Source organism: Pinus tabuliformis, chromosome 3_2 (genome assembly GCF_031772625.1).
Source record: "Pinus tabuliformis cultivar Carrire ecotype Pingquan chromosome 3_2, CPIR1, whole genome shotgun sequence".
Lineage (NCBI taxonomy): Eukaryota > Viridiplantae > Streptophyta > Pinopsida > Pinales > Pinaceae > Pinus > Pinus tabuliformis.
The window spans coordinates 1,084,081,083-1,084,107,666 of NC_142302.1; positions in this window are offsets into that span (position 1 = coordinate 1,084,081,083).

Here is a 26,584-nt window from a genome sequence, read left to right on the forward strand (position 1 = left end):
GTGGACTGAAGTCTCCCTAAACAACTTATTTAGCTATAGTGCCAAAAGGGGGGAATATTTATACCATGTTTGGGGTTTATACACCATGGTGTTATAATAGTAGGGAAAGGGCCATTTAGGGGATTTAGATAATAGAAGTTAGGGGTTAAGGTGAATGAGGAAAGTGAATGAGGAGTGATTTCATCAAGTGTATCTGAAAGTTACTTAGTTTAGGGAGTAGATCAAAATGAAAAGATTTTTAGACAAGAAATGTGGCTTTTAAAGGAACAAGAACCACCATAAAACCTCAGATCTTTTCATCAATCTCCATGGATGAAGGGATGTTAGTAATAAGAGTTAAAGGGGGAATTTGGGAAGTTAGACATGCTTCCTTTCTTTGCTGCACCCTGATGGAGAAGAGGAGCTTCTCAACCATTGATTTTTCTTTGTGGACATTTCAGCACACACTTTTTTGCAAGGAATGATATTTCTGCAACCCCAACTGCCTACCCATCTACTTGCCTAGCATTTTTTGTTTCTTCTTGGAGGGTGCACTTGGATTTGCAGACCCTTATTTGCCTTTTCTTTTCTTTGGCTTTTTCCTTTTGATTTTCTATCTACTGCTACCCTTATTTCTTCCAAGGTCCCAGATTATGCAGTTGGGAGCCTTACTTCTCTACCTAAGCTACTTGTCTGCCAAGATTAAACAGTTTGGACAGACTTCTTTCTCTATTCTGCAACTGAAAATTTAAAACATGGCATGATCCAGATTAGGCTGTTGGACCATCCATCAAAATTTAGACAACATCAAGCTATATACACAGATTGTTTTCTCTTGGAAATATGTGATCTTTGCATGATCAAAGCAGAACATATTTGGAACTTTTCATTGTCAATCATGAAATATGAAACCTATTGGTATAGGTAGCTAACACCTCTGAAACCACAGTTAGTCATTGAACCATTCGAGCGATGGGCTCTCGATTTCGTTGGACCCATCAACCCATCATCAAATCAGAAAACATATATCTTGGTGGCAACAGAATATGTCACCAAATGGGTTGAAGCAGAAGCATTGCCAAGAGCCACAGAGGACTCTGTCATACAATTCCTGTTCCATCTATTTGTACGTTATGGCCTTCCAAGGGAAATAATTACAGATGGAGGACCACAATTTGTTGGGAATAGATTAGCTTCAACACTCAACAATTATCACGTCCAGCATAAAATCACTACTCCATACCACCCACAGGCAAATGGACAAGTAGAAAGCAGCAATAAGGTAATAGAATCAATCCTAACGAAAACCATTGCGTCACATAGGCGTGATTGGGCTACCAGACTACCTGAGGCACTCTGGGCCTATATAACAACTTGGGGAAGCACCACTGGTTACTCACCTTATCAATTAGTGTTTGGAAAACAACCCATTTTTCCCATAGAATTTGAAATCCAAACATTACAAACAACACAGGAAGTTGGCTTAGATCTAAGCGAGGCACAAATCAATCGACTATAATAGATCAATGAGTTGGACGAAATTAGGCTCTCTACACTACAAAATACAACACTGATTCAACAGCAGCGAGCTAAATGGCATGATGCGCTCATTAAAAACAAAGTCTTCCATGAGGGAGACTAGGCTCTGTTGTACGACTCTAGGTTTCAGGACTTCCCTGGGAAACTCCAGACTCGTTGGTTGGGACCATACGGAATCCAGAAGGTACATGACAATGGAACCCTTACTCTAAGCACCATTGACGGTTCCGGATATGCCTTCAAAGTAAATGGCCACCCAGTTCGTCTCTATCGCAAACCACTCACTTGGGAATCCTTCTGCCAGCAGCTACACCGAGACACTAATATGGAGATTTTGGGAGAGGAAGAGAATTCTTCCTCACCTGTAATTCATTAGGCCATTCATTTCTTTTTACAATTTGTACATAAGTTCTTTTCTTTCAGTCGTTCTTGTACATATGTCTAAACTAATGTTTTCCTGTCATTTTTGCTGTTCCTTTTTTTCAAATGAACAACATTTCAATTTTTGTCGTTCCTTTTCTAAAAGGATGGCATTTGTGTGTTTCTGCTGTTCCTTTCCTAAAGGAACAACATTCTTGATTTTCTTTTGTTCCTTTTCAAAAGGAACAACATTCATGATTTTCTGCTCTTCCTTTTCAAAAGGAACAACATTCTTGATTTTCTGTTGTTCCTTTTCAAAAGGAACAACATTCTTGATTTTGTGCTGTTCCTTTTTCAAAAGGAATGGCATTTGCTTGTTCTGTTGTTCCTTTTCTAAAGGAACAACATTTCAATTTTTGTTGTTCTTTCTTCAAAAGGAACGACACTGCTGTGTGTTTGCTGTCCCTTTTCCAAGGGAACAACATATTTTTTATTTCTGTTGTTCCTTTTCCAAAGGAACGACATTTTTTTGCGTCTTTTGCTGTTCCTTTTTCAAAGGAACAACATTTTTGGTGGATGTTGTTCCTTTTCAAAAGGAACGAAATTTCGAGTGTTTTGCTGTCTTTTTCCAAGAGAATAACATTTTTTTAATTTTTGTTGTTCCTTTTTCAAAGGAACAGCATTGGTGTGTTCTGCTATTCCTTTTTCAAAGGAACGACATTTGTACTTTTGATATTTATGCTCCTTTGTTGTTCCTCTTTTTGAAAGGAACACCACTAGCATACTTTTTCTCTCCATGTGAAACAGCTTATTCCTTTTGCCGATCTAAATTGAGGATGCTTCTTGCTCCTGTTCTTTCAAAGTCTTTAAGATACAGCTATGCACTTATGCAATGAACACAAAATCATAACATACCGAAATCCGCAAATCGTAAATCACTATCTTTATAAGGCTCTGTATTGGTAAGAGGACGAAAGGAAGGACACACTTATTCAACATCTTTTGCTGTCATTGCCTTACTAATTTTGCTTTGATTGGTTATCTTTATCATGACAATCCCTTTAATCCTCTTTGATTATTGTTTAGGAATAAGAGCAAAGGGTTTATATCTTCCTATTGAGATGATAAGACTTCTTCCACCATTCCTACTCTTAAGGAATGTTGAACCACCCTTTGTGTATAAATAAGGAAATGTGCATTATGAAAAAGAAAAAAAAGTAAACATAAATTATAATTTGTCAAATGCAGGATAGGGGGTCTCATCAAGAGCCAACCTACCATGATCATGAGGATGGAAGTGAAGTGGAATTCCCACTATGGCCACCACACCAGGGATATGGTCCAAAAGGTATATCAGATAAACAAACCTTGGAACAGGAGGTCTCAGGAGCCGACCTGCCCACTTTTCGCTCCTTCCTCGTGAATGGCATTATGGCCTACACTTTGACATTACACTCCTTAATATACACATAAAGGATCATGGTTCCGGGGGTGAAATAAACAACTCTGCCAAGGTTATGGACACCTGTCTGCAGCAGAGCACTGTTAATGGTATTGAAGTCACATTGGTTACACCAATAGGTAAGATACTAATACTCTTTTGTTTCTTATATCCTAGGAACTAATCATATATCATGTCCCGACTTATATATCGCATGAAAATTTATTACCACCAATCATGGCAAAGTAAGTGACAATGACCACTTGAGATTTGGCAAGTACGACAGACGTCCTATCCCCCCAGCCTCGCATCATATCGTAGCAGCCTCTTACGTAATACGCGATCCAACTTTACGCCTCGATTTCGGTAATTTGTTGTTTTTCTAAACATGGCATATTTTCATATGCTGTTCCTTTATGACTCCATTGCAGATCGGGTGCTGCTCCTTTATTTGACGGCTGGGACAGCCTATCACATTGCGGGGGGGAGGATAACCTCATTATTCCCCGGATTACGTGTCAACTCACTATTTGGGAGAGGTTGTGTACTAGGGTATGGCACGGCTTAACGACATGTTGTTTCTATTTTTGTTACACAAGTTGTTGTTCATAAGCCATTTCTGTTGCATACTCTGTTTTTTTTTCAAAATCTTGCGATTATTACCCTCTCTGTGTTTCAAACAGCACAAACTGTTGCTGTTCCATTGAGAATCCACAGTGAAACCATGGGAGGAAGGGCGATTCGAAGGGAACCGCAGGTGTTGACAGTCTCCGCTACTACCCGGGAGATCCTGGAAAGAGCAGGGTGGCTGACTTATCTCAACTGCTTGTAGGAGTCTAACGAAATAGTGGCGATTGAATTCCTGCAGAATCTGTAGGAGGATTACTCCATAGTAAGGGGGAGACAGATAGCAGTCACCGATGATATAATCGCAAAAGTCTCGGGATTACCAGCCACCGGACCTGTATGGACACTAAAAAAGGAGAGACTACAGAAGATTATAGAGATGTTCCAGGACGAAGGCCAGAGCTTGATGATTAAAGGGAAGGGAGTTCTGCCAGCAACGCTAGGAGAGCCCTGGGCAGAATTAGCAAGAACCGTGCAAAGCTACATCACCTGCGAGGGTAGAAAAGACGTGGTAAGACCATGACATCTTAAACTCTTAGCTATTTTAAAGAAGAAATGCTCTGTACATCTGCCTGCACTTTTGAATTCGTTACTTCATGACGTTGCACGAAGCTTAAAAAAGGCACAGCATGTAGAGTCAGTTGTCAGTCACCATGGGTTAATTCAATTAATTGTTAGTCATAGCCTCACCCAGCAGCAAAGCAGCTGGGAAGAGCTAATTGCAATAATTGAGGTAAGGATGATAGCACCATCCCCAAAGCGTAAGCATGCCACCGGTACACCCGAACAGCCAGAGAAATGCAGGAAACCGGTCTGGTTAGCTCAGATACGAGGAAGGCTGGAAAAGCTCCAGGAAAGCACCAGCCAGCCAGTAGAAATTAAGGACGAGCAATCCTCACGGCCAGAAGAAGAAGCAGAGAAATCTGAAGAGGAGGTCGAGCAATCCGAAGAAGAAAATGAGGAAGAAGCTGAGCATTCTGAAGCAGAAGCTGAGCATTCTGAGGCAGAAGCTGAACAATCCGAGCAGGAGGGGGAAATGGGACAGCAGGAAGGTAGCCCACCATAAGACCCAGTGGGAGAAGATGAATTGGCCGCAATTTTGGCCAATATGGGTGAGTATGGCCAACCTTCCAGCCCAACAGACCTCCACGACAAACCCCAAGAGGAAAATGCATCTGAAAAACCACATGCAAAAGAGGCAGAAGAAGGAAATCTTCCTGTTCATGATGAAGAAGAGATAAGAGATACTGAACAGGAACAATCCATTCCTAAGGCATCGGAAGAAATTCCGGAGGAAGTAGGGGCAGAAAAAGAAGTTGCCCAGGAATTGACAGAACCAGTTAAGGTTCCTACCACAGAACAGCCGGAGTAGAACAATGAAGAAACACCCCGGGAGGAAGATCCAGGGACTAGTCACGGCCCAGACCGCAGCAGACAGCCTGTTGTTCCTTCTAATGAAACGTTGGAAATTAAAGAATTGTGAAAGGAACAGAAGAGATTATTGAGCATAATAGCCCAGCTCCACCAGCAGATCATAATTCTGAAAGCAAGGCAGAGGGTAAGAAAGACCGCAGGGAAGAGAAAGGTGACCACTCCAGTAAAACTCCGTAAGGCAAAAAGGCGAAGGACCAAAATTCATCCTGCTGTTCAAAACCCTGTTGAAAATCTAGCTGTTGTTCCAAATGATGCTAAAGAACAGACTGCTGTTCCATTTGAAAAGGAACAGTAGCAAACTGATATTCATGTTAAAAAAGAAATGGATAACAATGAAATTCAGACGGAGGCACCACCCTCAGGGGTGATAAGGGTTCTGAACTCAAAGCAACGCAATAAGAAAGTTCAGGTAAAACTCCTGGCCTCCACTGCTGCATGGAGAAGAGATCCAAAGACAGTAACCTTGTGCAAGGGGTTGAAACAGGCTCAGCAAGAAGCAGAAAATCTTAGAGAGCAAACGGTCCCTTGTGAGAAGTATGAAGAACTACAGCAGCAACTTAGGAACATCAATCAATCCGAAAGCCAAGCCTTTGAAGGTTGGCAGAAGGAACAAGAAAAAGTTGCAAAGGTAACTCATAGGCTAGATCCTGTTATCAAGTAGATGGATACCTTGTGTTCTTTATACAATGATGTTTTAGCATGTAGGGCCCCTGCCAAAAATTATGCCCTGTTTTTACTGGAACGGTATTTACAATTAAAAATAAAAGCTGTTAAAGTAGGTGCCCCCATACAAATTAACACTATCAATGACTTTATAGACTGCTGTAAACACTACGAGGTGAAGGTCCAGAGATTGCTGTGCAAATTCTATTTACATAACTTTGTACTAGATCAGGAGATTGAGCTGAACCCTGGCCCTTTTGTTGGAGACATCCAATTGCAAGCATTCATCTCATTCGGGGTTAATCAGATTAAATGGCTCAAAGCCTATAATACTTTCCAGAGGAAAGAAAATGGCCTAGATTTGTGGGTAAGGGCTGAGCCTAGGAACGCAGTGCAGTTGTGGAAAGCACATAGAAACATCATGAGGACTCTGGGTGTCATTAAAACATTAGGACCCATGCATGAGGCACTCATTCGACAAGGTTTAGAATATTTTCTTTCTATCAATTACCTTGCCATTGATGCAGCCAAATTTTGGTACCAAATCTCTAATCCAAATATCTAGCTCAGGGGCCCATTTAAGTATGAGAATTTTGAATTAGCTGCCAACCGTTTGCACCTCTATGGCGAAAGCATTTTGGGAGCAGGGCCATCCTGGTTAGGATATAGATTCCGCAGTCCAATTATTTGGCACCCTGCACCCGGATACCAAGCCCTGTATGAGATGCCTGAGGGTAAAATAGGCCAGTTCTTTGACTACCTAGTTACTCATCACGGCTGTAGGCCTCCGCATGAGATTCCTTCTCCGGCCTATTCTCTCACTGCCTTACATATCAACTACAACGTTTTCATGAGGGCATGAAACAGGGTAAGTAGGGGGGTGTGTGGAGTACTAAAAAGGTATGTTTTTTATGATCATTTCAATGGCTTTTCAGTAGAACTTGTAAACATTTTTGCATCATGAACTTGGAAAACAATAAAGAATTATAACAAAACATGTGAGATTAATATGCAAGACTTAACCGCTAATAATTGTCATTCTCCTGTGCAGGGAAGGGTGAAAACAAGGAGTTGTTGTTCCAAAGAAAAAGACAAGGACAAGGTAACTGCTGTCCCTTTGACGGGAGACCGAGTGCAAACAAGGCTAAGTAGATCAAAGCAAATCGGCCCTGAAAAGGAGGAGAAGACACTAGCTCGGCGCAGGAGAAAAGAGATGATTAAGAATTAACGGTTTAAGGGATCGCTGCTTTATCTATATTGTTACTTAGACATCTCCGCCGTCACCCTTATATAAAGGGACAACACTGTTAGCTTTAGAGGATTATGCTTTTATGTAATTTCTGTTAAGATCAAAACTTTGATCATCGAGTCTCGATAAGAACTGGTTCATTGTACTTTTGTTTCATGCATTAATACAAACTTGGTGATTATCTTATCTCTGCGTCTGGATTAACCTAAAGCGGTGTACCCTTGGAGGCTAAGGGCCCGGCCCCGGAGGACACTTGCTTCTGTATTACTACGATTTGATTTCTGCGTGATTTTCTTATCGTCGTTATTTGGTAATCTGATATGCTTTATAAGTTTACATCACATGCTCTGTTAAGATTAATTCATTAAGATTTTTACAGACAGAACTGTTGTATTGACTCTGCATTATATTACTGATCCTTTCAGAGTTGATTGAATATTATTAGTCTTAACCGAATATTGTTACTATTTTGTTATAGAGCTTTTGTGCTGTACATTCATGTTACAGAATTCATCTAAAAGTTGTGTTCTTTTCGATTGTTGGATTCAGAAGTAATGTTGTTCTATTTTGCAACACAATCGTATTCCTCTTAATTAAGATTGATGCTAGATCAGATTACTATTCAAGCGTGTTGTGTGCGTATATGATTTCCAAGTGTTGTTCCATAACTTATCAGTAATTAGTGATGTTCCATTAGTGTGTGCTGCTGGATCTACCTTAAGAGTGAAAGATTGTTGTTTGATTACGATGAGTGCATTTGAGTTAGCAGATTAAGCTTGGTTTCTGCTCGCGAGACTTAGTTGTTTAATTGTTGTTCCATTTTAGAATTGCTGTTCCATTTTAGAATTGTTGTTCCATTCCAGATTTGTTGTTCGATTTCTTATTTGCTGTTCCATTTTTCTATTTGTCGTTCCATTTACTCGCATTTGTTGTTTTGGTGTGAGAGACGATCTAAGGTTGTAGTGAGCCTCAACATTTTCTGTCTAGCTCCCAAACCCATGGCCGTGCTCTAATTTCCTTTCCATCAGTTTCCAAAGGGATGGGTTATCGCTTCCGAACCCTTGACTGATAAGTTGCCTAGTTTTCCGAGTGTGTGATTTATTCTTTTGAAGTAACTTAGTTGTAGACAAGCATCCGTTTACTCTTGAATTTTTTAACGCTGTACTACTAGCATTACTCTGACCAATGATAGCCTCAGACTGAGACACTCTTTGAAATAACAAAACGCTCCTGGATTGACATATTAATGTGAGGTAATTAGAGGTGAAAGAGACCCTTTTTATAGCTCTACAATGTCGACAAAATAGGTCTCGCAATAGGTGAGATAGTGAGGATCCTCAACTAAGGCATGAGGGGAAATAGTAACGTGACTGATGGAATGACACTAGGGACAATGGAAAATGATGGGACTGAGGGACAAATAGATGACCTCCCTTATCAAAGCATAAAGTGCATTGTTGACCTCGTAGTGACTAACTCAACTCTAGAGGGGATGGGGGATAATATGACTCAAGGCAAAAATGGTAAACACAAGATGAATGGTATGAAATATGGATGTAATACTATGACATGATATAATGGGACTTGAAATGGACTCCATGGACACAAGGGTGACTCAACGCGGATTCTCTGAACAAGGGTGTCTCGATGACGCTATCACACAGAATAGGACCGGTGGGGACCATGAAAGCATGAGTAAATGATGGTTATTCATGATGAAAATTGACACATGAGACAACAAGCACCAAGGAAAGGTGGTCCCAAAAGTACAAGCATTCCATATGAAGAAATTTGATTTTGAGAGGCGACGAAGTGACCCTTCTTGGAAAAATGACTTCATGATGAAGTATCAAATCATCAAAAACTAAGAAAGACCCATTATCATACTCGATGAGAGCTAATTCGGATGTTGTTGATGGTTTGTCAAACTGAGCTATGGTTTAGTCGCCATGGGCAACAAAAAAACTGTGGGTTTTCCTATAGAAGGGTGATTTCCCTCCAATTTGAGAGGAGGAGAAGACCCTAAAACTTGTGGAGTTCATAGTGAACAAACCGACAATCGGAATTGGGATCTATGAATTTCAGGAAAGTGGCCTTACTTGTCTAAAGTTGGCATTAATTCTTCTTCAAACAATGGCTCCTAGTGAATAATCAAGGGAAGACGAAAATGAGAATGAACTACTAGAGAATGTCTACAATCATCCTCACCCACTAAGTCAAACATGGGGACTATGTGGACATAAAGCAGAATATTTGAAGATATGGTATCAAACATCTACAATATGTGATGTGAATATGGCTCGCTGGAGAGACTGGTAGGAAAAACTATCTAAGGAATGGGAGGATAATCGACCATACCTAGATCCGGTGGTGATCTAGGTCGTGACTTATGTTAATCAATTAGGAATATGTCTAGGGGTGTTATAGACATTTCTGGGCCCTACAACCCCAAGCATGAAATTTCCATAAATCAAGGGCTCCTAAGTCCCTAAAAGTGTTGTTCTAACCCCTAAAGGAACAAGGTCAACAGATTACAACTTCTACCAGAAGTTCTCCATGAAAACTGCTCAAAATTGGTCAAAACAGGATCATTTCAGCTGCTCCACTGGCTAAGTGCGTTGCATCTCACCTAAATACACTGTGTGGGTGCGTTGCATTTCAAAACTCTCTTCTGTGGGGTGTGATGGGCGAGAAATGACACTTGCCTCACTGAATTCGACCAAGGATGAGTAAGAGGCCATCAATCTCCAAGTGGAAGCAAGAACTATCAAAGGGAAGACACTAATTAAATCATGAGCTGACTCATCTCCATTACAAACATCTATATATGGATCCCTCATCCCAGAGATTCAGAGGTTGGAATTTTGCATATTGTAAGGAATTGTTGTTGGTTTCTTGAGACAAACATCAGATTGTTGGGTGATTTAAGCTTTGTTTGAGGTGAAGAGGGGCTTCTTTGCTGGGAGGTTGATGCTGGGTCAGAACAACTGGTTGTAACTCCTCTTGGCTCTTTCTTGTTTATCAATAAAAGCTATTCAAGTTTTCCTCCATGCTCTTGTGTCATTGATGCTTGCTACATTTGTATGGTCAATTTACATCTGATCCTGGATTGTTTATAATTATAGATCCATGTCTTTGTATAGTGCTATGCTTCTGTGATCTTATAGGTACTTCGTGAAGCTGGGCGTACAAGGGAGCAGGTAGCTAAAGACTATCAAAGAAGAGGGGAATCAAATCAGGAGATTACCGCAATACAGAGGTTGGTCTTTCTGTTCCTCTCTATCTATAATTCATAAAGGAAAAACGAAAGTAGTTTTTCTCTATTTGTTTCTAAGGCAGCTATCACACCTTAGTGGGATAGAGCAGTTCTATATAGACACTTCTCCCTGTAACAAAATGGCGACTCCGCTGGGGACGAATTAGTTTGTTTGTTTATCATTCTTTGTTGTCTATTTCATAAACTTACAGGTAGCATTCGAACTGCATTTGGCATAACAAATGCAAAGTAGATAACTGCTACTTCAATCCATCTACTGGATCTGTTTATGATTTAAACAACTGATTCACAAACTATCTGATTTCCCTTGAGATAGCTCTTAGATCCTCCTTAGATCTACCCCTGATTGTTGCATTACTGATTGCTTTTTTGCTCGGCCAAAACCCAAGAATTGAACTGTAAATTGTGACCCGGAACCCAAACAGAGTCTCGTTTCTGGCCCAGCGCAGGTACTATTCATAGAATCTGAACTTCAGCGCACTTCCCGAGTCGACAAGCTGCGCTGCATTTCAAATTCTCTGTGTTACAGGTGCGCTGATCAACCTAGGCTCTGTGCAGTTTTGGTTTCTGTGATTCATTCTTTCCAGTTCTATTCCTGACTTTTGCTGCCTATGATCAATATATGTCTGTTTGAAACCCCTTTTCCTTGATGTTATTCCGCCTCCTTTGTACAAAAGGACTGCAGATGTTTTTGTGTGTTTGTTGAGTCATTTTCAGTTCTCCTTTGCAAAAGTAGCATAATCGTACTGTCGTCCTTTGATTTGAAACTGTCGCAAGTGTCGATTTCAATCGTAGGAAAGAGTTTGATTTTTGTTGATGGTCGATTATCCTGTTACTATTTCTTTTGGTCTGAATTTGTAATTTTCTAGTGTCGAGAACAAGTATTCAGTTCAAAATCGTAAAGTGTTATGATCATCTCCATTTTTTGATTTCGAAAAGAAACTTGTTGATATTTGTCGCTTGAAAATAAATTCAAATTTGTGCATCAAATTTCTTTTTAGCATTCATATACTAAGAAAGTCGAAAACAAATACATCCATGTGCATTTGCATATAGACAGTCTGATTGGCCTGATTTAGGAAAGTGCATTTAGAGTGTGCTCTTTGCTCTTTGTGAAAAGATTTTGTCTTTCTTTTCCTTAGTAGCTAGGATTTTCATTGCACAAAGAAGATAAAAAGTTTGTTTATCATCTTAGATTGCATTTTAGGAATTACATCTACATCTCGCAGTGAACCTGAAAGGAAAACTTCATAAACAAGATCATCTTAAAATAAATTCAATGAATCTAACAATGCTTTGGAACTTAACGCACAACATTTAGAAGTCTAGGCTAGAGACGTATTCCGGCGTCGTAAAGCTTGGTAACTGTTGTTCTCACTGATGGTTGGGTGATTCCTCCATTTGAGACGATAAGTGCCAGTACGGACTTGTGCTCCCACGTACCGTCGAGTATATTTTGGGAGACCCCAATAGGTTTAATCCTTTATCCATAGGAAGCCGTGTCTGCCACCCTATCGATCGCAATGCACTGAACACAACATTCGAGAAGATTGACTGCCGTACCGTAAAAAGTATTCTGCAATTTTGTGATTGGTTTGGTAATCCCTCTACCTAGATTTCCAAAGCAGCCCCTTTCGTTCCTTTTTAGACTCCTTAAAAAAAAAGGTCCATCTGAGCACTTGTCACTTCAGGCTCATTAAAAATCGAAGGAGACTAGAGTCATCTTTTGTTTTTTCTCGACTCTTAAAAATTGAAAAAACAAGTTGTGTCAAAGCGTCTAAAATTTATTTTAAACAGAATATTCATTACCCTTTCCTACGTTGATCTTGGGTTGAGAAAATGGAATCCACCAACCAAGGAATTCCCCTTGGAGGAAATCCTAGTCCCTTCTCCTCTTGGGGAGATGTTGGTGCACCCCATATGGCCACATTGTCGCTTCCAGGACTGACAATTGGTTTGCCTTTATGGCTCTTCTCAACCTCTGTCGTTCAAAACACTACAATTCCTGAATAATCGAATCAGCGACTAGACGAGTCCAGAGTTACCCACCAACCTTCTACTTCCTCTAATTCTTCCTCTCCTCCTTCCTCTTCACTTGATGGGGCTGGTAAAGCCAAAAGTCAAGTACCTGGGAAGAAGAAGGAAAAGAAGAAGAAAGAGAAGAAGAAGAAGGAGCCAAAAGTGAATGGGGGAAAACGAGCGTCGTCTAGCGAAATTCCACACAATGCACCGACCAGGCCTAAATCGCCATGTGTCACTTGCAAAGGAGACCACTATCACAAAGATTGTCCTTGCATCCCTCGGATCTTAAGGGACTGGTCTCCTCGTTTTCACAACCCGGTGTCATCAACCTCTGATGGTCATGTTGAAAACACACCGTCAACTAGTGAAAGTGAAGCCCTAGGACAAAAAGGAAAATATAGATTTCCTTGTAAACTGTGCGAAGGCGATCATGCCGTCCACCGTTGTCCCTTCTTAGATGAAGCTAAAAGAGTTTTGGACGATCGTCCGGTTTCACCATTATGACTTCCTCCTGGATATAAAAAACTCTTGCCGAGTCCGTCACTAGTTGAAAATCCGGCTGGCCCGCTCAGGTGGTCGGCCGAAGCATCTATCATTGAAGATAAACCATCTGAACCCATACCAGACGAAAGTCAAAAGGTCGAGGTGGCAGTTGACCCGGTCTTGCCTTCAGAGGTTCCATCTTCAGATGATACAGTCACTGAAGAGAACAAGGATGATACCGTCCAAATTCTTTTCATAAGCATAGACTCCAACGAACATGGGGGCAATTTACCCATTCCTTTACCGCAGGAAGGAAGTTCGTCAGAGTCGTACCCAGCCGTCTATTCGGTCCCACCTCCAAGCAACCTAGTTGTCTCCTTTGACTGGAATCAACTAGGCAGACCACGTTTACCAGCTAGTGTACCATTCCGAATCATTGTTCAAATATATAGAATGGTTATGGCTGGTACCATCATAGATGAGGGGGCTTCTGTGAGTATCCTTTCCTTAACTGCTTGGAAAGCGCTTGGTTCGCCATCGCTTTTTCCTGAGATGAGAAATCTAACAGGTTTTGATAAAGGAACCAGTCGACCGTTAGGGATCCTTCCCGATGTGCCCATAACATTGAGAGGGAAAACCATTCACATGAACGTAATGGTAGTCCAAGGACCCCTGGATTACAATCTACTCCTTGGACGAGACTATATTTATTGCATGGGAGCAATTGTCTCCTCACTCTTTAGAGTAATGTGTTTTCCGCATGAAGGAAGAGTGGTCAAGCTCGTAGACCAACTTTCATTTCCCGGATCATACAGAGAAAATAGTCATATACCATACCTGAATGGTCTTTTCACGAAAGAAATGTCTCAATCTCCAGTCCGTCCACCTGATGAGCGCGAGTGATTCGGGGGGAAATGACTGAAACCCAGGGGGAATGCACCCTGGTCTGCTTCGGCAGGAAAACTTCGGGTATAGGGTAGGTTTCCGCGAGAGAATATGACTAGTCTATACTCCCATCCATGATTGGAAGAGGGGGTTATTCTAGAACAAGATTCTATTTTCAAAGTTATGTGAGTGGAGTAGCCTCCTTCACTCACCTCTGTCTATTTCGGTAGACATCGCCGAAGAAGTATTTTGTTTACGCTGTGAATAGAACGATCTTTGGGTAACCTGTAAGAGGTAGGCCTCTCTCGGTAAAACAAATGTTTTAACGGACTAAAGAAGGGGTAACCTTGAAACTCTGTTTTATGCCTGGGGGCATGCAAACCTTTTGGCTTGCAAGAGAAGAGCGACTATTTATTTTTTTAAATTTGTAGGTCCTCTAACCCTTTAAACTCGTAGGATTGGTCGTTTCCTAACTTGCATAAAGAAAGGATGTGGGGCAAAACTCTAAAAATTGTCGTTTTATATGAGACATTCTTATCACACGACTGGATTAATCGAGCAGTTTTAGCACATAGTTCAAGCTCGTTAAAAAATAAACATAAGCCATGAGGAAATGTTTCCCCCTGCATTTAAGCTCGTTAAAAAATGAACTATTCACTGGTAAATAACCATCGTGAATGTAGTACTTCAGCCATTAAAGCCTTGGTCATGTTTGCACCGTCACCTCCACTTTTGCATTGGCCGATCATTCACCCCCATTTGATTGTTTACCCATTTTGAGGAATAGCTGCGAAGAGTGATCTCACTAGCCATCCTTGTAACACTGCCATGATTGGAAAATTCCAAACCTTACCTGGAATCAGTTGCTACCCATTTTATCACTCATTCCTCAAAAGACGAGTCTCCTTTAAGCTCTTTTCAACTAACTCGTAAAATATGAAAAGATTGCCGAGCCATTGGCCTCTCCAGCTTGTTAAAGGGACCGAAAGTGCTATCTCTCCTCTAGATTTTAATCTTTTTGGACCTAAGAGATTATTACACAAAAAGATAGAGCGCTTGTTTTGTTTGGCTCGTTAAAAGTATCGAAAATTCATCCCTTCTTTATTGTTTTATACTTTTTCGGACTTAAGGGATTAGATGACGAAAAAGGAATTTTGGAGTTACCTTTACGTTCCTTTTCAGACTCTCTAAAATTGAAAAGGACCGAGTTATCTTTGTCGTTAAACTCGTTAAAAGTGTAATAGCGACAAGCTTGTCTATAGACGAGAACGAGTTTCACTATCGCTAGGCTCGTTAAAACATAGCGATGGGTTTGCCCGAAGGGAAAATTATAGAACAAGCATATGTTATCCTCCTCAAGCTTGACAAAAATAAAGAGGTATTGGTCAGCAATGACTGGGGAAAATTGGGAAGAAAACTTGAATAAACTTTGTTGGTAGCAAGTCGCTCTTGAACATGACACTTCCACTCCGTGTCCGAGTCGGGTTGGGTTGTTTCATTCACCGGTCACATCACCATGGTCCCATCATACCATCCACATTTGGGGTTAATGCTACCAATCCATCACATCAGTGTCGCCGATATGTTCAAGAGAAGTCATTCAGAGAATTCACCTGTGTCTCACCCACTACCATACATTTATACTACATTCTTTCATGACCGCCACCCTGAACCTTATATCACCAGATCGTTTTCACCTCCATTAAAATCATTTGCTCCATTCTGTGTCATTGATGTGGGATTCATTAAGGCCCTCCTATGACGGATCACTTCTTGTCGACATCAGCTCATTATCCAAGAAGTTGATCTAGGAACACCCCATTCAGTACTTTGAAGCTTGCATGCCTCAATGGCAAGTTTCTCACTTCCGACGACAGGTTTACATCAATGGCCTTCAACCGAAAGATTTTGCGTGGTGTTCGACGCCAAGTCCTTTATTCACACCATGTGAATTGTACTGCAGTACCTTGAGGGTCATTATCATTATCAGTGATTCCTCTCGCGCTTGTTAACAGTTTATATCATTGGTTGGTAATCAAGCGATGTCTTTCCATGTTTGACTTCAGAACATTTCTCACATGGATCGACTTGTACTTAAAATGAAGATCGAACGAGATTGAAGACCCCAGATCTAGTTTCATCCATTCGGGCTGCGATATATATTCAGGGAAATAAAGACATAAAATGTACATCATTGCTGCACAGATAATCATCCAATCAAAAGGATGATGGCTCTATCAGAATCATCAGTCTACACTTAGACAATTGTCTGTCCTATGTACATGAAAATGAATTTATAAAGCTGAGCATGGGAATGCCCGCCTCAGTTAGATCATGAAAATATTATGAAGATAATGTATTGTATTGTATCTTATTACAGGTCTCCTCCCAGCTTGAAAGAACTTCGGATCCTCATAATGAAGCATTTCACCCGACATCAAAAGATTAACGACCTCATGCTTTAGGGGGCAACTGTTATAGACATTTTTGGGCCCTACAACCCCAAGCATGAAATGTCCATAAATCAAGGGCTCTTAAGTCCCTAAAAGTGTTGTTCTAACCCCTAAAGGAACAAGGTCAACAAATTACAACTTCTCCCAGAAGTTCTCCATGAAAAACTGCTCAGAATTGGTCAAAACAGGATCATTTCAGCTGCTCCACAGGCCAAGTGCATTGCATCTCACCTAAATACACTGTGTGGGTGCATTGCATTTCAAAAATCCCTTCTGTGGGGTGCGATGGGCGAGAAATGACAAATGGCAATGTCATTCCGCGAGGTGGAGAGGCAATGGAAGCTTCCAGAATCTTCTCCTGTGACACTTGCCTCACTGAATTCGACCAAGGATGAGTAAGAGACCATCAATCTCCAAGTTGAAGCAATAACTATCAGAGGGAAGACACTAATCATATCATGAGCTGACTCACCTCCATTACAAACATCTATATATGGATCCCTCATCCCAGAGATCCAGAGGCTGGAATTTTGCATATTGTAAGGAATTGTTGTTGGTTTCTTGAGACAAACATCAGATTTTTGGGTGATTTAATCTTTGTTTGAGGTGAAGAGGGGCTTCTTTGCTGGGAGGTTGATGCTGGGTCAGAACAACCAGTTGTAACTCCTCTTGGCTCTTTCTTGTTTATCAATAAAAGCTATTCACGTTTTCCTCCATGCTCTTGTGTCATTGATGCTTGCTACATTTGTATGGTCAATTTACATCTGATCCTAGATCGTTTATAATTATAGATCCATGTCTTTGTATAGTGCTATGCTTCTATGATCTTACAGGTACTTCGTGAAGTTGGGCGTGCAAGGGAGCAGGTAGCTAAAGACTATCAAAGAAGAGGCTAATCAAATCAGGAGATTAGCGCAAGACAGAGGTTGGTCTTTCTGTTCCTCTCTATCTATAATTCATAAAGGAAAAACGAAAGTAGTTTTTCTCTGTTTGTTTCTAAGGCAGCTGTCACACCTTAGTGGGATAGAGCAGTTCTATATAGACACTTTTCCTTTAACAAGGGGAAAAACCATCATGGCCCCAAGCATGGTATACTTCCTACAAACATATGTGATGGAGGGGACTGATCTGGTATGCAAAGGTGGGAATGATGCTCGCTAGCAAGAGGCGTTAGTGGACCGCCATTGTGTTTCGAATGCTCAAAAAAGGGATTCAAGCATCTCGACCCAACTTGGCATGAGATCCTCCAAAGGATGATAAGGAGATGTAGGGGTCTATGTTCCCTCAAGTATGTTATGGGCGTGCTGGATGTATTTAGAGTGGTGGACTGCGAACACTTATATGTTTTATGTGATAGATAATATGATTATGCATTTTATATGACGATGATGGTTTGCCACATGTTATGTTTTATGGTTGTCTTCTGTGGTATACATGTGATAAATTCCAATCTAGAATGTTATTTTCTATGGTATCTACATAGTTATTTTGGGCTCTAGGAACATGACTGAAAGTAATGGTTTCAAATTCACGTACCAACAACTTAACTTTTAGGTATTTTATAAATAGGACTTGGTTATGCACATGATAGACACCATTCTATTGCATGACAAGTAGTAAGGAATCCAAACAAACATGAAGATGAAGGATGCGATGATCGAGGGCATCAACTAACAAACCTATCACTGCATCATATTCAACTTGGTTAGTGGTGGAAGATCCAATGTAAATGCCATTCAAAAGGACTAACGTATGCAAGGGCATAAAAATGGCCCAAGCTATCCAGGCTAGATTCCTGGAGAAGCGAATCTCATCATTGACATGATCCATATACGGTGTGGATCATCGATCCATCTGAAAGGTGCAAAAGACAACGAATGAGATGATGCATCCTACCTAACTTCATGGCAGAAATAAAGACACGCAAATCAAAGGGATATGCTATGAGAAAAAATTATTGAGGTAGAGTGCATTGGGAGAATTAGGAAGGCGATGGCCTTCAAAATCATCCAAAAAATATGCCCCCTTGCCTATGTTTAAGGGTAAACATGGGTAGACATAGCTTCCATGTTGTCCTCATCAGAATGGAAGATGGGAATATGGGAGGAAGACTGACTACATGATGCAGCGACGGTACCTGGTGCATCAACCTGAGAGGGAAGGTTCACATACACATCATCTGGAATGGTAGGCGATGAGCTAGTAAATGGAGGATCTACGGATGTTGAGACCTATGATTCTGTCAAAAGAGGTTCGTTAGAAGAACGCGCAAAAACCTCAGAAAGGTTTTCCTGTGAGGAACTCAAGGATGATGACAGGTAAAGGATATGGCCCGTGGAGTCCATCATCTCATCATTGGGGGGAGGGATCATGATGGTGGGACCAAAGTCCCCCTGTTCTAGTTTACTAGTGGTGCCAGAATCCATGGGTAGAGGAGTAGGTGATCCATTACGAGTGGTCTCGTATTCACGAAACGCCTCAAAGAAATTGCAAAATTCATTGAGACAAGGGAAACAATGGGAATAGTCACCATGATGATCACACAAGGCACAAGGGGGATTTGTGCATAACGTTTTTAGTTTCTTGGCTTGACCTCGTAAGTTAACATGGACTTCAAGGATATTTGACTCAAGGAACATTTCATGAACCAAAGGTTTGAGATGGGGGAGTTTAGGACAATTATTGGTGGCGTGCGCAACAACTTTACACAAAGCGCATGGAGGTGACGACTTTTGGGCCTTGGGAGCTGGAGGATCTTGGGGAGCCTTGTCCTTAGGTTCTTTCCTCCTAGGTTTTCCCCCCTATCTAGATGATTTTACAACAAGAGTGGGTTCCTCTTGAGGTTGTGATGGAATTGAAGTAGTAGCAGGGGCCATAGGGACTGGTTGAACCGAGGTCAAAGCATGATAAGGTCTTCGCTGACCAGAAGAAATTCTTGTAGGGGGATCAATGTACCATACTGTGATCGCCAAAGTCATGTTAGGAAGGACCAGCGAAGCCTTGACAGGGACATAAAATATTCTTAGAGGGGGAAATAAGAAAGGTATATTGCTTGTAGGGTAATGTCCCAGTGGAATAGCTCCTAGATGGTTGATACCTAGAGGAACAATTCCTGGTGGGAACATAGGGGAGGCACCCACAAATGGAGGAGGTCCTAGGGGGCTGGACCTGGATGGATTGGCTGAGAGGGTAGTAGCAGGATGCTGAGGAGCTGACTATTTCTCGGATGTACCAGACTACATAAGCGCAACCTATGACACTTGTAACATGCAAAAACTCAAAGAGTTAGGCTCTGAGATGAGAGGGGGAGGACCAGGGAAAGCAAAAAACAATGAGGAATATTTGTAGACTCCAGGTGAAACAATGGTGAGAGGATTTGAAGATTGCTTATCTAAAATTGACAATATAATGGAGGGAGGCCACAGATGTTGGCTCATAATAAGTCAACTAATCAATGGTGACATGGCATATGTGTAACTACGACCCAATATAATGTTTTAATCTAAAGGGGAATCGATAACCTCTATGTCTACATGGACAATCTTTCCTGCAAGTGTCACTAGAAAATTGCAGTACATGCCAAGATGCAGGGAGGAGTGTTTGTCCCAAGCACGTAAACTGATGGTAGATGGGGACAACTCATGTGACTTAAGTTGCTTCCAAATGGTAGCAGACATCACACAGGTGGATGCACCTTCATCAATAATGCAAAAGGAGATGATGGCATTACGGACCCAGACCGGTATCTAGAAAGCAATGGAGGAATGTAATGGGGGATGTTCTGATGTATCAAATGGGAAGACAATAAAACGATCGTTGGAAGTATCTACTACACCCAGAGTATTTAGTAGAGCCTTCTTTTGAGATGGGCATGACTAGAGGACTTCCAGCGTTGACATCGAAGTGGGTGATTATGCGAATTCATACATTATACTGTATGTATGGGCATCTCTATTAGAAGTCGCATTATGGCATAATGGTCCCTTTGGGATATTGGGAATTGCCTCAAATTTTGGTTGAGGGATCTATAGCAGACCATTTGGTGTCGTAAGAGGCTCAACAGATGCTTTGGTTTTGGACTCAGTGGCAGACGAATTCAATGTCTTGTCATATTGATGCGACTGAGTTTGTAGGTTGGAGGGATTAACCTCATCATAATTCATCATACGTATCTGGTAGTCACCTGGACCAGAAGGTTGGGGCTGATGGGCTGCTTGACCTTGCTGAGTTTGAGTAGTAGCAAATCCTTTCTGAGGGAAAGGATTTTCAAGCACTGTCGATTGAGATGGCACAGAATTATGAGGTGATTGTTGACCTCTAGAAGCTTCTTGGACCTCCCACATTTGGTGCATATGGGGTGAGAGAGGACACTCATGTGTATAATTACCATGTACACTACAACATGCACAATATTTTCTCATACGAATAGCCTTGTTTTGATTGGATTGGCTGCCTTGTTGCTAGTTGCTAGTGTTAGGCTGGTTCCCCTGTCGTTCACTAGGTTGATTACCTTGATTACCGTGGTTATGCTTGTTACCTTCCCCTTATTCTCTTTCTTCAAATTTTGGGGATTGGTCGTACTCTGCTACACAAACGCTTGACCCTGAGGGGTTGGTGGCTGCTGGGGCTGAGGATACATAGGAGGCTACGGCGTTAATGCATAAAGGGTTGGAGCGCTTGATTGTGCATAGGGAGGAGCAATGGTTTGGTAGACATGTTGAGCATTGGCAGGCCCTAAAAACATGTTTCTAGCAGGATGGGCATAAGTGTTGGAGGAATTGGTGCCCCCCTACAGATAGCCATAACTTTATTGAGTATATGGTGAAGGATGTGAAAGGGTTCCAATGATACTGTCGGTGGCGTGAGATTCCCCCAGTGTATTCGCACCTCCAGGATGGGAGAGGTCTGGAATGACAGTATAGGCATAATCAAATTGTGCATAAATCAGGTCATATCCTAGAGCGGTTTGAAGAGCTTCTTCCTCTGTCTGAGGAAAATGGGATGCGACATCTTTTCCAATGGATGATAAAAGGCTCCTAAGAAACCAATCTATATATACACGGCCTTCGAAGGGCAGGGCATGGCATGTGATCTGCCTTATATGCCATTCTTGAACGTGATCGAAAAGAGAAGTGGTAGAGAACAGACAAAATGAGGTTAGTAGCTTCGTACCAGTGTCGTACCAGAGAGGTAACTAAAAATATGAGAGGAACTATTTAGCAAGCATTGTGAAAATGGAATAATATGTGGTGAATTCATCTACATACCATTTTGCATCGTCTCTAGTGAGCGTGCATTAGAGTAGCCGAAGATGAATGAAGTCATCAGAAATGGAGTTGGACAAACACCACATGTTGAAGGAGCCAACATGATTGGTAGGGTCGTCTCTAGAATTACCCTCAAACTTTGAGATGACTAAGGGAAGCTTAGTTGGCATAATAGGCCAACCAACAATGTGGTGTATTGGATCATTTATCAACTGGCTAAAATCCGAGAGACTTAACCCAGTCATAAAAGGGAGCATGGGTGTTATCAAGAAATCTAGTGTCTATGCAGAGCTGCTAGTCCCACTAAGACTGGTAGCTATCTTAGAAACAAACAAACTAAAACTGCTTTCATTTTCCTTTATGAGAAGTAGATAAGAAGGGAACAAAGGAGACCAACCTCTATCTTGGGCTTGGTTCCTTGCTTGATTCCTCTCCCTTCTGATAGATCTCTGCCACTCGTTTCCTCATCTACCCAGTTTCAAAGAGCACCTGTGGAATCAAAGCAGCATAACACTATCCAAGAATAGAGATCTACTATCATAAACAATATAGGACCAGATATATATTGACCACACAAATGCATATATCATCAATCATATAAGAATGTGGAGGAAAACTTAAATAGATTTATTAATAATCAAGAATAGCAAAGAGGATTACAACCAATTGTTCTGACCCAACGTCATCCTCTCAGCAAGAAATCCCTTCTTCACCTCATGAAAAGCTTAGATCACCCAACACTATGATGTTACACCAAGAACTAGCAGTACTTCCCAGGGAAAATTTTAAGAACCCCCCCTAAATTTATAAATATAATAAATGGGCGAATCTCCATGGTATATAGGAAAAATGGAAGGCGATTTTATCAATAATATAATATGTATATATAATTTTTTGGCGAATATTTACCTCAATTATAAAATCTTGTAAGATCTTGGCGAGTCTTTCACTAAATAATAAAACTTTGTAAAGTCCTAGTGAATCTTAGCATAGGCTACATGTTGGTTTAATTCCCCCATTTAAATAGGCTACATTCCAGGTGAATACCATGGGTCAATACCATGTGCCATTTTTATTTTTATTAATTCTAATATTAGGGTTAATAATGGTTTTTTGCATGGTATTAATAACAATCTAGTCCATGGTATTTGTCCCATAGTATTTTGGCCATAGGTTTCACCTAAATATAACCCATTTTTTGAGTGTTCGTAAATATAAGGTGACTTATGGAGTAAATATAAAAAAATGTTTTATTTGTTTACCATACCTCTCGCTTATTTATATTTTTATTAATTTACCATACCTCTTTTACAAATATGGTATTTGGCCCATAGGATTCACTTAAATAAAACTTCGTTCTTGAGCCTTCATAAATAGAACGAGGGTTATGGACTAAATATAAAAAGAGGTTTTATTTATTTACGATACGTCTAGTTTATTTATATTTTTATTTATTTACCAAACCTTTTGAGTAAGTATAAAAAGGCGTTTTATTTATTTACCATACCTCCACTTTACTTATATTTTTATTTTTTTACACCCTTAGATGTATATAAGGTGACTTATGGAGTAAATATAAAAAATGTTTTATTTATTTACCATACCTCTCATTTATTTATATTTTTATTAATTTACCATACCTCTTTTATAAATATGGTATTTGGCCCATAGGATTCACTTAAATAAAACCTATTCTTGAAAATGGGCGAATGGAAGGTTGTAAGTCCTAATTTCAAGGGCTAAATTTACCTTTTTTACCCTCTCCCTTAAAATAAGGTGGGCTATTTGAGGTGATTTGTAAAAATGTACTATGATACAAAATATTCGCCCACTAAAAATTTAAAACCCCTTAATTTCGCCAAAAGGCGAACATTCGCCCCTAAAATTATCCTTGGTACTTCCTTACAAGATACAAAATTCCAGCCCCTTGGATCTCTGGGATGAGGGATCCATATATAGATGTTTGGAAGGGGGGTGAGTCAGCCTCTGATATTCGATTAGTGTCCTCTCTCTGATAGTTCTTGATTCCACTTGGAGATTGATGATTTATTACTCATCCCTGGGCGAATGCAGAGAGGCAAGTGTCACAGGAGAAGTTTCTGGAAGATTCCATGATCTTCTGCCTCGCAAATTGACCCTTCCATTTGTCCACTCTCCCCCATCGCACCCCATAGAAGGGATTTTCAGTATGCATCGCACCTCCTGTGTGCATTTAGGTGGGATGCAGTGCACTTTGACCATGGAGCAGGTGAGATGATCCAGTTTTGACCAGTTCTGAGTAGCTTTTCATGGAGAACTTCTGGGAGATGATGTAATCAGCTGACCTTGTTCTTTTAGGGGCGGAACAACACTTTTAGGGACTTAGGAGCCCTTGGTTTATGGACATTTATGATTGGGGTTGCAGTGCCCAAAAATGTCTATAACAGTTGCCCCCTAAAGCATGAGGTCGTTAATCTTTTGATGTCGGGTGAAATGCTTTATCATGAGGATCCGAAGTTTTTTCGAGCTATAAGGCGACCTGTAATAAGATACAATACAATACATTATCTTCATAATATTTTCATGATCCAGCTAAGGCGGGCATTCCCATGCTCAGCTTTATAAATTCATTTTCATGTACATAAGACAGACAATTGTCTCTGTGCAGATTGATGATTTTGGTAGAGCCATCGTCCCTTAGGTTGGATGATTATCTGTGCAACAATGATGTACATTTGATGTCTTTATTTTCCTGAATATATATCGCATCCCGGATGGATGAAACTAGATCCGGGGTCTTCAATCTCGTTTTATCTTCACTCATAGTACAATTTGATCCATGTGGGAGATGTTCTGGAGTCTAACATGGAAAGACATTGCCTGATTACCAGCCAATGATGTAAGCTGTTAACAGGCGTGAGAGGAATCACCGATAATGATGATGACCCTCAAGGTACTACAGTACAATTCACGTGGTGTGAATAAGGGACTTTGCATCGAACACCACGCAAAATCTTTCGGTCGAAGGCCATTGAGGTAAACCTGTCGCCGGAAGTGAGAAACTTGCCATTGAGGCATGCAAGCTTCAAAGTACTGAAAAGGTTGTTCCTAGATCAACTTCATGGATAATGAGCTGATGTCAGCAAGAAGCAATCTGTCATAGGAGGGCCTTAGTGAATCCCACATCAATGACACGGAACGGAGCAAATGATTTTAATGGAGGTGAAAACGATCTGATGACATAAGGTTCAGGGTGGCGGTCATGAAAGAATGGGGTGTAAATGTATTGCAGTGGATGAGACACAGGTGAATTCTCTGAGTGACTTCTCTTGAACATATCAGCGACACTTACATGATGGATTGGTAGCGTTAACCCCAAATATGGATGGTATGATGGACCAATGGTGATATGACCGATGAACGGAACAACCCAACCTGACTCGGACGTGGAGTGAAAGTGTCATGTTCAAGAGCGACTTGCTACCAACAAAATTTCTTCAAGTTTTCTTCCCAATTTTTCCCTAGTCATTGCGACCAGTGCCTCTTTATTTTTGTCAAGCTTGAGGAGGATAACATATTCTTGTTCTATAATTTTCCCTTCGGGCAAACCCATCACTATGTTTTAACGAGCCTAGCGATAGTGAAACTCGTTCTTGTCTGTAGGGACAAGTTTGTCGCTATTCGGTTTTAACGAATTTAACGACAAAGATAACTCGGTCCTTTTCAATTTTAGAGAGTCTTAAAGGGATGTAAAGAAAACTCCAACAATCCTTTTTCATCATATAATCCCTTAAGTCTGAAAAAGTATAAAATAATACAAAAGGGATGAATTTTCGGTAATTTTAACGAGCCAAACAAAACAAGCGCTCGATCTTTTTGTGTAATAATCCCTCAGGTCCAAAAAGATTAAAATCTAAAGGAGGGATAGCACTTCTGGTTACTTTAATGAGCTGGAGAGGCCAATTGCTCGGAAATCTTTTCATATTTTACAAGTCAGATGAAAAGAGCTTAAAGGAGACTCGTTTTTCGAGGAACGAGTGATAAATTCGGGTAGCAACTAATTCCAGGTAAGGTTTGGAATTTTTCAGTCACGGCAGTGTCACAAGGATGGCTAACAGGATCACTCTTCATAGTTGTTCCTCAAAAAGGGTAAACAATCAAATGGAGGTGAATGATCGACCAATACAGAGTGGAGGTGATGATGAGAACACGACCAAGGCTTCAAAGGCTGATGATAATGCATTCACGATGGTTATTTACCAGAAATTGGTTCATGTTTTAATGAATGAGCTTAAACTCTGGGGAAACAATTTGCTCATTGCTTATGTTCATTTCTTAACGATCTTGAATTTTGCGTTAAAACTGCTCGATCTAGTCGTATAATAAGGATGTCTCATCTAAGATGCCATTTTTTATGGAGCTTGCACCTCACAAAGCTTTGCGTCGGATCCTTTCTTTATGCAAGTTAGGAAACGACCAATCCTATGAGTTTAAAGGGTTAGAGGACCTACAAATTTTAAAAATAAATGGTCGCTCTTCGCTTGCATGCCAAAAGGTTTGCATGCCCCTAGGTATAGAGAAACATTTCCAAGTTATCAAAGATTGTTCTATCCGCATAGCGGACAAAACACTTCCTCGGCGATGTCTACCGAAATAAACAAAGGTGAGTGGCACAACTGGCTCCACTCACATAACTCTGACGAAGGAATCTTATTCCAGTCTGATCTCATAAACCAGTCATATATCCTTCGCGGAAACCTACCCTATACCCAAGGTTTTCCTGTCGAAACAGACCAGGGTTTCAGTCATGTCCTCCCGAATCACTCGCGCTCATCAAGTGGACGGATTGGGGATTGATGAGACATTCCTGGCGTGAAAAGACCATTCAAGGATGGTATTTGACTATTTTCTATGTGTGAACCGAGG